The sequence below is a fragment of the Procambarus clarkii genome, chromosome 4 (genome assembly GCF_040958095.1).
Source record: "Procambarus clarkii isolate CNS0578487 chromosome 4, FALCON_Pclarkii_2.0, whole genome shotgun sequence".
In the NCBI taxonomy this organism is placed as follows: domain Eukaryota; kingdom Metazoa; phylum Arthropoda; class Malacostraca; order Decapoda; family Cambaridae; genus Procambarus; species Procambarus clarkii.
The window spans coordinates 55,989,144-56,002,003 of record NC_091153.1 but is presented as its reverse complement, the minus strand read 5'-3'; positions in this window follow the sequence as shown (position 1 = coordinate 56,002,003).

The window sequence follows — 12,860 nt, the reverse complement described above, 5'->3', positions numbered from 1 at the left end:
CAAATTTGTGGTTTAAAACATTTTAAACACAAATTTCTTAATTTCCGAGGAGATTAGTTGTAATGATCTGGTGCTCAGATCATGGTTCTCCCCTCTCCCTTCCTTCCTTCTCCTTTTCTCCCCCTTCCCTTGCCCGTTATTCGTCTCCTCCTCTTCACCCCCCATTCGCCAGTTTGTCAAGGGCCAATAGGGTGGGAGGGACTTGAGGGTGGTCATGCTAGCTGGCCCTCGTGGTACATTTGGTTCCCCACTCAGTTCTCCCCACTCATATTTCCCTCTCCATCCACCTCTCAATTCCCTTTCTTCCCCTCTCACCGGTTCCTCCCTCCATACCAGGCGAGTCAAATGTCCCTACACTTTATCTTGGAGGAGACGGGGTTAAACATAATTTTTCAGTTTTGTAAACATTGCTCGGAGGTACACTAGGCTCGGGTAGTCCAATATAGAGGCACCTTGTTCCCTTCAATTATCTGGTGAGAGCTGACTCAATCTTCAAGAATTTCATGTATCCTTTCACCGCTGATCAAATAAGGTGATTGGCGGTAAATAAGTGCCAAGTCTTTATTGGCCCTAGAGAGCCAGACCTCAGGCCTAGTTTTAAATGGTTGACCATAGTCAAATAATGGGAGGAGCCCTGAGGGCTGTACTAGATTTTGGGAGGAGCAATCCTTGTCACCGGTAAGTTGGTGAAACATAATTTCTGTAGTGTGTTATGGGAGTGTATGGGGAATAGGGACTCGGGCCCGCATCAAAGGGGCTGTATTCATGTCCTCGGTAGATATCCACTTTGCCTCTTAGGATAATAGAGTAGAGTATATGTTCATTTGATTTCAATATATGTGTGAAATTTATTTAATTTAAATATAGTATTAAAGTTTTTGATTGTTTAGTAATTTCCGTACCTTATGTACTTAAAGTTTTTCAATTTTTCAATTGCGGTATATATATGTGTGGTACTTGGAAACCCCCATGTTCTCCTCCATTTATTAGATATTAAAATTGCCCTTAGATTTAAATAAGCAAAGTAAATTAAACAAACAAATTCCTAAGATTTGTTACTAAAGTACCTATTACCCGGGAGTTCTTTGATTGCTGATTCCTTGCCTTCCTGGGGGATCGGTGATAGACACATTCAGGTATGGTTGATCGGGAAGGTGGTGGCAGTGTCTAATGAGGTGTTAATTATTAGTTATAAATTAATAACCCTAATTCTTGCTGTGCCCTCTTCATTATATATTCAGCACATATCCGTGGCAGTTCAGTGAGGGGGTCATACCGAACTGTAACAGTGTTAATCTGGGGTATTGAGTGAAGAAGAAGGAGGGTAGAAAAGATTCATTCAAGGCAAGATTCAGGCGCCATTACAGCCCCTTGAGTAATTTTTTCACTTTGTCTTGAGATACCACAATTGTGTGCTATGGAATTGGTATTTGGTCCAGCTCTCTGAAATCCTCATTTTATACAAACACACTTTGGAACTCTTCATTTAGCATTTCACACATTTCTTTTTCCATTCTCAATTGTCCTGTTCCCCGTTCTCAATCTCTGGAGTTTTATCCTTTACATGCAGCTTGCTTTTAATTAAATTAAAAAAATTCCTTGATCTGTTTTATATTTGTCCACTATACCTTTCTTAAAGTTCTTTTCTACCTCCTCACCGCTGTGTAATTGTTTCTTCCTTGCTTGTATTGCTGGTATGTTTACAGGTATTGAACGTGTTCCGATATTGACCCAATTTTCTTACCTTGTCCTCTCTGGCCCTATCACAATTTCAGTTAAACCAATCCTGTTTTCTGGTCCCGCATCTCTGTTTTGATATAAATGTTGTGTTCCTTCATCGTATATTTCGCAAAATTTGGAATACATTTCACTTACTTCCTTGCCTAGCAACAAGTCTGTCCATTTAAACACATTAAAGAATTTTTCTTATCTCTGTAAAGAAAGAACACATTAAAGAATTAAGTTCCCCACAGTGTTCTCTCTTGAAATCGAGTTTAATAACTGTTTCAATGTCCCAATTTTATTATAGAATATATCGCAAAGCATATTTAATTAACAAATGGACACGATCAATATTTCCCAAGGGAGGGCAGTACTATATGTCAAATATATTTTCTTCTTCTTTAATGATGAATATTAAATCCAGTATTGACGGAACATCCCCTTCCCTCATTCTCGTGGCCTGCTTGAAGTGTTGATACAGGAATGTCTCCAGAATAAGACCTACAAATTTGATTGTCGAAATGTTCTCCGTTCTTGCTTCGTACGCCTCCCAGTCTATTGCTTTCAAGTTGAAGTCCTCAAGGACCAATGATCGTCATCGATCTTTATATGTTTTGTATTATAATCTCTCTCATAACCATCATGAGGCCACTCTCGTTTCTCATAGAGTTCCTCCTTTGTCCGTGAGTTGCTTGCTGGTGGGATGGGTGACCTGTGATTACCCGAGGTCATAACAGTCGTGTCACGAGTGATCGCTTTCATTCTTACCATAACAGGAATGTTGTATTAAGATTTTTCTGTTAAGTACCATGAGGGCAGTTTTCACTCCTGTAAGGTTATCACTTCCTTCAAATGAATGCTCTTGGTGTCACTGGAAATTAAAGCGTATACCTGGTATCTCAGGGTCACTTAAAGTGAAGGTCTATATAATACTTCGTGAGTTTAGACTAATTAGGAAGAGTCACGGCCTCAGAGTGGGGTCTGCCGCCGGTGGCCGGACGGTCGTCAGCTCGAGCCCACTTGATGAATTACTCTTCCTTTTTCTTATTTCAACCTATAAGTATTAATTCCAAACACAGGAAATCAGTTAATAAGTAGACACAGGGAGCTGCAACATGGTTCTATATTATAATTATTTTCTCCTTATATTTCATATGGAAAATTCTTATTTCTTATTCAATAACAAAAAAATACGGGTTGTAATAACACATCTTGATGTTGAGAAAGATAATTTCGAAAGATAAGTCGACCAAGCCAGAACTCTACAGAATTTATTGGAAGGTTCTGAAGACCCCAAACCAGAGCCCAACCTGGGTTTCATAGCCAACCCGACCAAATTCAGGAAGTCGGTAATGACGTTCACACTCCTACAATAGACTCAGATCACAATGAAATCACAATGACGTGATATATCAATAAATATCATTTTGAGACAATGGAGTGACTTGAACTCCACAAGTCACTACATTACCCCAAAATTATTTCCATTGATATATGATGCCGTTTTGATTTTACTACAATGAGGGTTTTTGTGGTGAATTTTAAGGGAGGGTTATTGCAGTAAATAATTTTGAAAGTTAAAGTGGTGATTTATTATTAACAGTGTTAACGGTAATTGTTTAGAAGGTTATTTCAGAAGATTATTTTGAAGGGTTATTGTGGTGGATTAATTCCTAGAGTTATTGTGGTAGATTATTTTTGAGGTTTATTTTGGTGGATTTTTCTGGAAAGTTATTGTTATTAGTTATTATAACAGGTTATTGTGGTGGATTATTATTGAGAGTTATTGTTTTAGATAATAGAGGAAGAGTTACTGTGGTTTGATATAATTGAGGGATTTTGTAGTGTCTTATTAGGAAGGGTTAATATGGGGAATTATTATGGTGAGTTATTGTGGTGGATTATTATTGATGGTTATTTTGGTGAATTAATATGAAGGGTTATTGTAAAATATCATGAAGGAGGTTATTATAAGCAATTCTTATTGTGAGTTATTGTTGATGATTATTAGGATGATTATTATATTACAAAATTATGGGTTTTAATAATTTAATTATTATGAGGAAAAATTGTGGTGGATTATTATAGAGGGTTATTCTTGAGGCTTATTATGAACAGTAACTGTTAGAGATTACTATGGTGAGGCATTGTGGTGGATTCCTGTGAAAGGTTATTGTGATGGATTATTATGGAGGATTATTCTCATGTATTATTATGGAGGTTTTTTGGAGGCTTACTATGAAAGATTTCTTTAGTGGGTTTTTATTGAGATTTATAGTGCTGCATTATTAAAAAGGGTAATTGATGAGAATTATTATGGAAAGTTATTATTGTGGCTTATATGAGGAGAGTTATTTTTTTATTATTGTGGAGGGCTATTTTGGTTGAGTATTGCGGAGGATTATTGTTGTGGATTATTAGGTACGTTTATTGCAGTAGATAATTATTGATGCTTATTATGAATAATTATTATGGACATATATTGTGTTGGATTATTATTTAGAGTTATTGTGTTGGATTATTACAAAACGTTATTTTGGTAGATTAATATGGAGTATTATTTTCGTGGATTATTGTGGTACGCTATTTCCGTGGATTATTATGATAAGTTATTTGTGTGGATTATTTACAAATGGAATGCATTTGAAATGATGTGGTGGAGGCTGACTTCAAACAGAGTTACAAATGTAGATATGATGCAGCCCAATGGGCCCACAAACATATGACTCAGCTGATTGACAGTTGAGATGCGGGACCATAGAGCAGAAGCTCAACCCCCGCAATCACAACTATGTAAGTATAATAGTCATGATCACTTGGCTGTCAGACAAGCAGCTCCACAGTATACATGACCAATAGGTTGTCTGACGCACTAATTACAAAAACATATGACCTTGTTGATGTAGGAGCAGCCACTCCACATGACCACGTGGCTGTCAGTCCAGAGAGCTCTACAGTATACATGACTATGTGATCACGTGGTAGCCTGAAAATAAACTGGCTAAGTGATATAATGTGAAACTAATTTTTACGTAATATCATAAACAGTGATTATGACTATCTTAATAAAAAGAGTAAATCCTTCGAGTGTTGATTAATGTTAATATAAGTACACACAAACACGGGAGACCTGTGATGACCCAGAGGTCATAACAGTCGTGTCAAGAGTGACCGCTTTCATTCTTACCATAACAGGAGTGTTGTATTAAGATTTCTCTGGTAAATACCATTAGGACAGTTTTCACTCCTGTAAGGTTTTTACTTCCTTCAGATGAATATTCTTGGTGTCACTGGAAATTAAAGCGTATACAGGGTCTCTCGGGGTCACTTGAGGTGAAGGTCTATATAATACTTTGTGAGTCTTGACTAATTAGTAAGAGTCACGGCCTCAGAGTGGGGTCTGCCGCCGGTGGCCAGACGGTCGTCAGCTCGAGCCCATTTCATGTAGACCTTTTTCTTTTTTCATCCTAATAATATAAATTCCAAACAAAGGAAATCAATTAATAAGTAGACACAAGGAGATGCAACAGGGTTCCATATAATAAGGTTTTTCTCATAATATTTCGTATGGAAAAAGTATTATTTCTTATTCAATAACAAAGAAACGGGTTGCAATAACACATACTATGTTGAGAAAGATAATTACGAAAGATAAGTCGACCAAGCCAGAACTCTACTGAATTTAAAGTAAGGTTCTGAATGCCCCAAACCGGAACCCAACCAGGGTTTTACAGCCAGCCCGACCACAATCGGACCTTCGGTAATGACGTTCAAACTCTTACAATAGACTCAGATCACAATGAAATCACAATGACGAGATATATCAATGAATATCATTTTGAGACAATGGAGTGACTTGAACTCCACAGGTCAGTGGAGTTCAATTCTATTCTCACGCCGTTCAGTACATCATGTTAATACATACATAAACACACATCACAAACAATAAACATAATAACAAACATTCTGAGAGATAAACATCTACATTTCCTCCTTTACAAAATTTTGGGTAATATAACATTACCCAAAAATTATTTCCATTGATATATGATGCCATTGTGATTTTACTACAATGAGGGTTATTGTGGTAAATTTTTAGGGAGGGTTATTGTGAAATTTATTTGAAATTGAAATAAGTTTATTGAGGTAAAATACACACAAAGGGGGATGAAGTAGCTCAAACTATTCTCACCCCGTTCAGTACATCGTGTTAATACATACATATACACACATCACAAACAATAAACATATTACCAAACATTCTGAGAGATAAACATCTACATTTCCTCCTTTACACAAGTAGTATTGTACAAGACGTACACAAATACTTTTATGACCTAGGTATACTGTATAGACAATTGGCAAGACATGCAGATAATTCAACAAAAAAATTACAGTCTTGGTGCAAAATTCTTATATCTCTCAAGAATATCATCAACCTTTCCATTGTGACTCATCCAGGCTATTTGTTCAGGAACAGTCCTTATCTCAGTGTTTCTATATACATTAATCAACGGACAATCAAGAACATAATCGGCAAGGGTGTGAGACCTTAACATTCCACATAGTTTACACTTCGTGTCATTATCATGAACATCTATCCCATATTCCCAGTAATATTTGTACCCAAGCCTGAGCCGCATGTACACAGAGTCACTCCAAGCATTTCTCCTTTTACCATAAGTGAAATGGGTGTTTTGACTCGCATTCATGGAGTGTTGTATGGTTTGACTTCTCTCATACATTATACTTCTCCTCTCCATTTTTGCCTGTGCCTGAATATTTCTGATTTTGCTTCTTATTTGTCTCATTGTGAATTCATATTCAATGTCAACTTGTGGTTTTGATGAGGTACGTTTGGCCAAGTCATCCGCCACTTCGTTGAGCACTATTCCAACATGAGATGGAATCCACATGAATTTCACACTATGACCTTTCAGCTGTATCTGTAAGGATACAGCTGAAAGGAATAAGGGAAAGGGATAATTCAGCTGTAAGGAATCAAGTGCTCCTCGGCTATCGACAAATACAAAAACATTTTTGTCATCATGACACACTTCCTCCAATCACGCCAGAATGGCCTGCAGTTCAGCTTGTGTGGATGATATATAATTACTAAGTCGAAGTTCAATTATCCTGTCCATAGTCCCGAACTCAGCATATTCCCTTATTAGGACACCACACCCTGCCCTGCCATCCTCCGCCACCGACCCGTCACAATATACATGTAAACTATTGCCTCTTGGTAACCGAGATATCATGCTTCTATACAAACACCGTAATTGTCCCGGTTCATGATGAATCTTTTTCACCTTGAGGGGTACAATTTCGACGTCTATTTTCTGTACTTTCCAGGGAGCAGATCTATTACAATGGTGAGAAGGTTTACAGCAGTCAAGTACATCGTATTCCCTGAGGTCATGAGCTAGTTCCCTCGTGTAGCGTGTCTCCCTCAGTTTCCTGGAAGTGTGTACGTCACTCAAGCAGGTCTGAACGCTCTCAAACAGCTTATCCCCTCCTTTTCTCCGCATGAAACGAATAGATACTCTAGTGTTAATATCACGGACTCTATCATACACACTCTGTAAATTTAATTCCATTCTCATTATTTCAATCAATGCATTTCTTTGACATCCAAGAATAATCATCATAGCCTCGTTCTGTATCAGCTCTATTTTTTTAATTCTGCCTTGGACTGTGTAAGACAAAACGGGTGCTGCGTAGTCTATCAGGGACCAAACAGTGCTTCTGTATAACATCCGCAAGGTAGGTACCCTAACACCTTTACCAGAAAGAGCCAGTGGTTTTAGAGGATGCAGACAGGCTTTACATAAGGTGCTGATATGATTTATTTCAGCATTTTTACTCTCACATGTGTATCCAACATACATGCCCAGATACTTGTACTTCTGAACACGGCTCAGTTCCACACCATTTAGAGTAAGTGTTATATTTCTTCGTTTCCTATACTCATATTTGGTTTTGTCAGCATTTATAGCTAAGCCTAACTTGTGACAGGTTGTACCAAGCATGTTAAGAGCAGTTTGAAATTTGTTCCCAGAAATGCCTTGTATAAGAATGTCATCAGCATATATTTGATCGTCGTGACCCCTGGAGGATACATCTCTGATGCTAATCTGTTCATTAATACATTGAATAAGGTGGGACTTAAAACTCCCCCTTGGGGGGTACCTAACTGAAACATCCGTTCCTCAGACATGTATCCCTGGTAATACACCTGACCTTTTCTGCCTTGTAGATAATCCCTTATCCAATGTAGCTATCTCCCTGTTATTCCCAGATTGGCTAATTCGTATAAAATTACTTTCCCATTGGCTTTATCAAAAGCTCCTTGCAGATCAACAAAAACTCTACAATTGTCATCCACATTAGACAAACCCTTTAAGAGACAATCCGCAGTGCTTTTGCCTTTGATAAAATCAAAGAGATTACTGGACATGTTATCACCTACAAGGTAGAGTAGCCTATTTAACAAAATCCTTTCCATCATTTTACAAAAGCAGGATATTAAGGTGACAGGGCTGTTGCCTCCGTTTGACGTAGGGACAGGAATGATGATAGCCTCTTTCTATTTTCTTGGTAACTTTCCCTCTCTGTAACTCATATTAAACAAATCAAGTAAGGGACTAGGTATCATACCGGTTAAATAATTAAGAATGTCATACGTTACTCCATCTTTCCCAGAGCAGTAGAGCTGCCACTTTTTATAGCATTCAGTAGCTCATCGGGAGTTATCTCAGTGCATGTTGCAGATCTTGTATTTAAGGCACATAAAGTTACTCCATTTCTAATATTTTCACATGACTCAATGGTGACTCTCGTGTCTTCAGGTAAGGACTCCATACCAGCAGCATTAGCTCATTTATCTACTAACTCATTAGCAACCTTCCCTGGATCTGAGTGAGCAATGATTTTGGTCTTAAACCCCTGATTTTATTTACTGCTCTCCATATATCTTTAAGATTTTTAGTATTACCAATGAACTGAGCAAAGTCTTGCCAGTATCTGTCCTGCGCCTCCTTACTCACCTGACTGCATTCCCTAGCAACTTCCAACATTGTATTTTTCTCTCCCTCCCTCATTCCATTTTCAACCATTCTTTATGTGCACTCCGTAGCATTTTCTACCACCCCTTACCTTGCTGATCATTGGAATATTTAAATTTCTTAGGTCCATGCGTCTTGCTTCCCCTGCCCTCGTTATTTTCCCTCTGTACTAATTTCTCTATGTTCTCGATCATGTCCTCGTAAAAATTATCAACGCAGAGCGGCGTGTATTGTTGATACCAATCTCCCATATTTTGAATAAAATAATTTGTCATACCTTTATTAATAGTTAGCCTTTTCCTTTGAAAGTGGACTTGTTTTTTCCCCAGTGGTAATTCAACGTTCCAGGCAAAGTGGTCACTAAGTAGTTCCCGAACAGCCCAACCTCCCCCCCTATTCCCCTGAGAGTTTACAATAAAGGCATTGGCAAGCCGTCCTCCCCTGATGTGAGTTGGTTCATTGTTTCCCAAGAGACAGGTATCTGGATGATCTTGTAGAAATTTTAACCACTTGACCCTATTAGCATTAATACCACCCACTGTCCCAAGGCTTGTGTGCCGAGCATTAAGGTCCCAATGACCAGTGAAGGATTAGTATAAATGCAGTCAGGCAGATAGTGAGGGTCGAAGTAGTTCCTGGATACATACAAATTAACTACAATAAATTCCCCTTCCCTTAATGATAATTTAACACAGACATTCTCCATACCTTGCATTTTTGACGGCGGTTCTACTAACTCTGCTGGTATGGAGTTCTTAACATAAGAACATAAGATCAAAGGCAACTGCAGAAGGCCTATTGGCCCATACGAGGCAGCTCCTATCTATAACCACCCAATCCCACTCATATACATGTCCAACCCGCGCTTGAAACAATCGAGGGACCCCACCTCCACCACGTTACGCGGTAATTGGTTCCACAAATCAATAACTCTGTTACTGAACCAGTATTTACCCAAGTCTTTCCTAAATCTAAATTTATCCAATTTATACCCATTGTTTCGTGTTCTGTCTTGTGTTGATACTTTTAATACCCTATTAATATCCCCTTTGTTGTGTCCATTCATCCACTTGTAAACCTCTATCATGGTAATATATAACTCTTCGCCTTTCCAGTGAATGCTATTTAAGCTTTTTTAATCTTTCTTCACATGAAAGATTTCTAATTTGGGGAATTAACTTAGTCATCCTACGCTGGACACGTTCAAGTGAATTTATATTCATTCTATAGTACGGCGACCAAAACTGAACTGCATTATCTAAATGGGGCCTAGCCAGAGCAAGATATAGCTGAAGAACCACACCAGGTGTCTTGTTACTTATGCTTCGGTTAATAAATCCCAGTGTCCTATTTGCCTTATTATGAACATTCATGCATTGATCCTTTTGTTTTAAATTCTTACTAATCATAACTCCCAGATCCCTTTCGCAATCCGACTTCTCAATCTCAACACCATCTAGTTCGTATCTTGTAACTCTATCATCATTAACTAGCCTCAGAACTTTACATTTATCAGCATTAAACTGCATCTGCCAATTTATAAATCGACGTGCCTCTGATGTTATTTGCGGCGAAGAGGTGAAACCCTTTATAGCCATTTAATTTCAATAAGACTTCATTCCTATCCCCTGCCTCCTGGAGAGCTACATCAATATCATTTCCCATCACATAACAATGAACATCTGTAACCCTGTTTCTTAAACCATTAACATTCCATGACAACACTTTCAGTCTAGGGTAATCCATTATTAAACAATTCACTTTCTAAGTCATCCCCAATAAGTTCACTAAATGATAGCCATACCTCGTATAACATCTCCCACCTCCTCCCAAGTTCACCAGTAAAAGCAACATTGCGTTTCTCAAGAGATTTTTTCAGTCCTGTGACGTCCATTATTGGCCCAAATGATTCCTTCATTTTATGTGTAATTATAGGATTCTTCCTTTCACTACGACTATCATCATTCACACACACTTCACTTTCCTTCATTTCATCACTCAATATTTCATTATTGTCCTCAAACAATATATCCTGACTTTCCTTCACTGTTTTGTGACTTTCCTTGACCTTCACCTGAACGTTTAATTTCGCCTCGATGGATTCGATTCTTTGCCCAAGATTTCGGAGGAACTCGCCCACTTTTCTTAGTTCAGCCCAAACCTCCTTGACCATATTATTATGGCCTTCTTTCTGAGCCACAGTAGCCACTTCACTCACCGTTACACTGTCACTGCCGGAGTCCTGAGTGTTGGCGTGGCTGCGTGTTGCTTGAGCCTGACGAAGTAAAGGTGACTCCCTTACCCACGCATTCGTCCGGTTCACTGGCGCTGTTTAGGGCAGACTGTTTTGCTGTGCTCCCGGTGTCTGAGTAAGAGCTCTTCCTTGCTCTGTAACATTCACCGGCCGGAGAACATCCATACTCGGCCTCTTGCTACACACAGCCGAGCTGGCATTGTGAACACCTCCACAGTTGCAACATCTGGGAACTATTTTCTCACCCAGATTAAGTCTGTTTCTACACACATTAGAGAGGTGAGACTTTCCGCAGAAACGACATCGACAAAAACGACATTTTGAAACTCACCCTCCTCGACTGACTGGCTGCTTTTTGACTCCATGTTAATATTGCCGTGGGAAGTAGCCAGTTCTTCTGGTGACTGAGTCTCCATCTCAGTACCCAGCATGGGGGGGGGGGATGTGTAGAAGGTGATTGATACTAGTCAGTCTCCTTATGTGTAGACTGAGCTAAACACCAACACTAAACTCACCCCTAGTCGCGGAGCAGGTACTTCTTGACCCGACCGCGTCCCAGGTAAGACTGTGAGGGTTATTGTAGTAAATAATTTTGAAAGTTAAAGTGGTGAATTATTATTAATAGTGTTAGTGGTAATTTTTTAAAAGGTTATTTCTGAAGATTATTTTGAAGGGTTATTGTGGTGGATTAATTCCGAGAGTTATTGTTGTAGATTATTGAGGAGGGTTATTGTGGTTTAATATAGTTGAGGATTATTGTAGTGGCTTATTAGGAAGGGTTAATGTGGGTACTTTTTATGGAGAGTTATTGTGGGGGATTATTGTTACTGGAATTTTGGCGAATTAATATGGAGGGTTATTGTGAAATATTATGAAGAAGGTTATTGAAAGCAATTATTATTGTGAGTTATTGTAGATGATTATTATGGTGAGTTATTATGGATGATTATTAAGAGGGTTATTATATTGCATAAATATAGATTTTATTGGGAAGAATAATTATGAGGACAAATTTTGATGGATTATTATAGAGGGTTATTCTTGAGGCTTATTATGAAAGGTTACTGTTGAAGATTACTATGGAGAGGTATTGTGGTGGATTACTAATAAAGGTTATTGTGATGGATTATCATGGAGGATTATTCTCTTGTAGTTTTTTTAGGCTTATTATGAAGGATTTCTTTGGTAGGTTATTATTAAGGGTTATAGTGCTGGATTATTAAAAAGGGTTATTGTTGAGAATTATTATTGACAGATATTATTGTGGCTTATATCTGGAGAGTTATTTTTGTGATTATTGTTGAGGGCTATTTTGGTTGACTATTGCAGAGGGTTATAGTTGTGGATTATTAGGTACGTTTATTGTAGTAGATAATTATTGATAGTTATTATGAATAATTATTATAGACATTTCTTGTGTAGGTTTTTTATTCAGAGTTATTGTGTCAGATTATTATTTAGAGGTATTGTGTTGGATTACTATTTAGAGTTATTGTGTTGGATTATTATTTAGAGTTATTGTATTGCATTATTATTTTGAGTTATTGTGTTAGATTATTACAAAACGTTATTTTGGTAGATTAATATGGAGTATTATTTTAGAGGATTATTGTAGAGGCTATTTTCCTGTATTATTATGAAAAGTTATTTGCGTGGATAATTTACAAATGTAATGCATTTGAAAGTGATGTACTGGAGGCAGACTCCAAACAGAGTTACTAACGTAGATATTATGGAGCCCAATAGGCCCACAAACATGTGAATCAGCTGATTGACAGTTGAGACGCGGGACCAAAGAGCAGATGCTCAACCCACCC